This window comes from Dendronephthya gigantea, unplaced genomic scaffold (assembly GCF_004324835.1).
Source record: "Dendronephthya gigantea isolate DGI-Jeju-01 unplaced genomic scaffold, DenGig_1.0 000141F, whole genome shotgun sequence".
NCBI classification, from domain to species: domain Eukaryota; kingdom Metazoa; phylum Cnidaria; class Anthozoa; order Malacalcyonacea; family Nephtheidae; genus Dendronephthya; species Dendronephthya gigantea.
In genome coordinates, this window is record NW_021163151.1 from 535236 (window position 1) to 538744 (window position 3509).

Below are 3509 nucleotides of genomic sequence, written 5' to 3' on the forward strand. Positions count from 1 at the left end.
ATCGATCTTTAGGGGATGTTTATACATGATCCACCTAGCTTATCCGAGTTTAAAAGAAGCGTAAAATGTTTTCTAGGCTTGGAAATAAATAAATTATATGATCCTGGCACTGGTGAAGTCATCTCGACAATAATTATCATCTGCTTGCTTTTTTCCACAAAAACTTATTTCAATACCTCAAAATCATCTCATGCTTCGTTGAATCTCGGGTAAGCGGGCTCATGTAAACAGCCTTAAGACACGGTTTGTATGTTCCTATTTGGCAAACTCTGGATTTCAATGGCTGAATTGCCTTCCTTCAAAATTCCCCAATTTCACTAAGAAATCCGTCAAGTAGAACTGAACACTAACCCCAATCATCGTTCTCGTTACGCTTCTGGGATTTTATCCATGGATTACACGTATGCCGAGATATGTGATGCTTGTTAATTGCACACAATTCTGTGTTTTGTTTCGCGTAGTTTTGTAGTCATAAATCTTAGTAATTCAGTCATTGATATTGTTCTGGTACAGCAGATATAACTTGCACATAATTATAGTTACATGATTTCCAGCCATGAACAATTCAATTAATAAAAGCATAATAATTGATGAAAACATAAAAATGTTTAATGTTTCAATACCTGAAGTATATGAATTACTTCCACTTTTAATTCCAAATTTCTGTTTCAGCATTTCGATACAATGGTCGGTAATCTCTCCGTCATAAAGACAATTTATTGCTGCCAATGTTACAGACTGCAATCTTCCTTCCTTTGATAAACCCATAGAGTTCATCCAGGTCCCAAGTTTTAAAACTTTCTCCTGTTGTGCTTTGTCGAGGTTGTTTTCTTTAACATATTCCATCGCACGAGTGGCCATTGCCATTGGATTCAAACCTGTAATCAATTTTTACCAATTAAAACCGTCTTTCTTAATGATATAAACATGAACTGAAACGTTACGATTGTGAAACCATAACCTGAAACGTTACGTCATACGCGCGTTCAAGCTAGAGAAAAGCGGAGGGGGGGGGGGGCGCAGTGGTCCGAATTCATATTTTAGCGTTGGCCCTGTGCTTTTAAATCTCGCCCAGTCCGTACGGCCTCATACGGACTGCTCGCGTAGCAAATCAGATTGCAGGAAACGCTAAAATCTGAATTCGGACTGCAAGAAAAAAATAAATATATTTATTTTTTTCGGAATTTTACGATATCTAACTTTACGGATTTACGGAATCCTATATTTTATGCTAGATCGAAAGGGTATTTCTTTTGTGTATATATATATATATATATATATATATATATATATATATATATAAATATATATATATATACATATACATATATATATACATATATATTAATATATATATATATATATATATATATATATATAATATATATATATTATATAATATATATATATATATATATATATATAATATATATATATAATATATATATATATATATATATATACTGTCGTTGTCAAAAAGGTTGTCCTGAGCAAGTATATGTATATATCGATCACGTGACATTATTATGCATCAACACGCGTGGGATTGTACAAGCGTGTTAATTGCGAGTTCGAGTATAGCAAGGTGCACGATTAGAAAATGCCAAGACCATATTCGGATGATTTAAGTTGGAGAATGGTTTCAACGACTGTTCTACGAAAGAATCATCGACGAAATTGCAGCACAGCTATTTGTTTGTTCAAAAACCGTCTATCGTACTCTCAGCACCTTTTGGAACACGGGTGATCGATGTGAAGCCTTGCCGTATGGGTCGCCCAACAGCGAGCGCATCTTTATTCCCACAAGAAGAATATATTATCATGGACTGTTTACTGCGAACGCCGCAAATACAGTTGAATGAGATAGCAAGCTATATGTAAACCTCTTCAATAGGATTCAAATCAGGACTGTCGTACACTCGTTCTACAACTTCTTGTACATGATGTGTTGGGTGGTTATCTGTTAACAAATATGCGTATTACTAGTTTTAGCAGTTGCATCTTTGTGCATCAACAAGTTTTGTTTAAACAGATATCAATAGATCAAAACATGATCACGAATTCAGTCATCCCTTGAGACATATGTTAGAACAGCGAATTTGCATTAATTATATTCAAATCTCAACCATATAACGAGAACGGATCGCGGGTTTTCCCCATCAAATCGATTTATAGCTGGTAAAAGCTGTTCATCAAGAAAATGGATAAAGGAGCGTGTTTCAAATCTTTCTTCGGGATTCTTCAACAAACAGTTCGCAAGAAGTCCATCACACAATATTGCCGAAATAATGGAATAGCGCGGTGTCCACCGTGCATAGCTATAGTCGCTCACAACAGGCGGTATCCCACGAGCACTATATCCATATTGCTGAGCAATTCGTTTATTCTTAAAACGTAGAACCAAATAAATAAGAGATCTACTAGTTTGTGCAATCCAGTTACATGCAGTAAGGTATTATTTAGTACATACAATGCCTGTTTCATCGAGGAAAACGAGCAGGTTTGGGTCAAAAAGGCTGATTTCGGCCATGAATTGTAGCCTAATATCGTTTCTTCGTTGAAGGGCAATTCTCTGTATCTGAAAAAGAAAATCTGGCTTGAAGAGTTGATAAAGAACAACTAGAAAAGGTGGAATGGCTTGCGTCTTATTAATATAGTTATATGATTTCAAGCGTGCGGTATTGACTATTGAGTATATATTCCAACTTAAATAATGTCATAATGTTCGTACCTTTTTGCGTGTTATTCCAAGTCTATAGAGAGCTCGGCACAGTGTCTCCGGGCCAAATGCAGAGCCAGTAGCATTAATGATATAGCTTGCTATCTCATTCAACTATATTTGCGGCGTTCGCAGTAAACAGTCCATGATAATATATTCTTCGTGTGGGAATAAAGATACGCTCGCTGTTAGGCGACCCATACGGCAAGGCTTCACATCGATCACCCGTGTTCCAAAAGGTGCTGAGAGTACGATAGACGGTTTTTGAACAAACAAATAGCTGTGCTGCAATTTCGTCGATGATTCTTTCGTAGAACAGTCGTTGATAAACCATTCTCCACCTTAAATCATCCGAATATGGTCTTGGCATTTTCTAATCGTTCACCTTGCTATACTCAAACTCGCAATTAACACGCTTGTACAATCCCACGCGTGTTGATGCATAATAATGTCACGTGATCGATATATACATATACTTGCTCAGGACAACCTTTTTGACAACGACAGTATATATATATATATATATATATATATATATATATATATATATATATATATATATATATATATATATACACACACTGGCGATATATATACACACACTGGCGGTCAAAAAGAACTGCTCAAAACAAGTTAAAATGCTGTCAAATGAACGTAACTGTCCCTTTAACAATATATACGAGTAAATATAAACTAGATTACCTGCTAAGCTATATGAAATATTAATATTTTATTGACCCTCCTTTGGCCTTATAATTGATGACGGCCTTATATGGCGCGCCAAGATGGA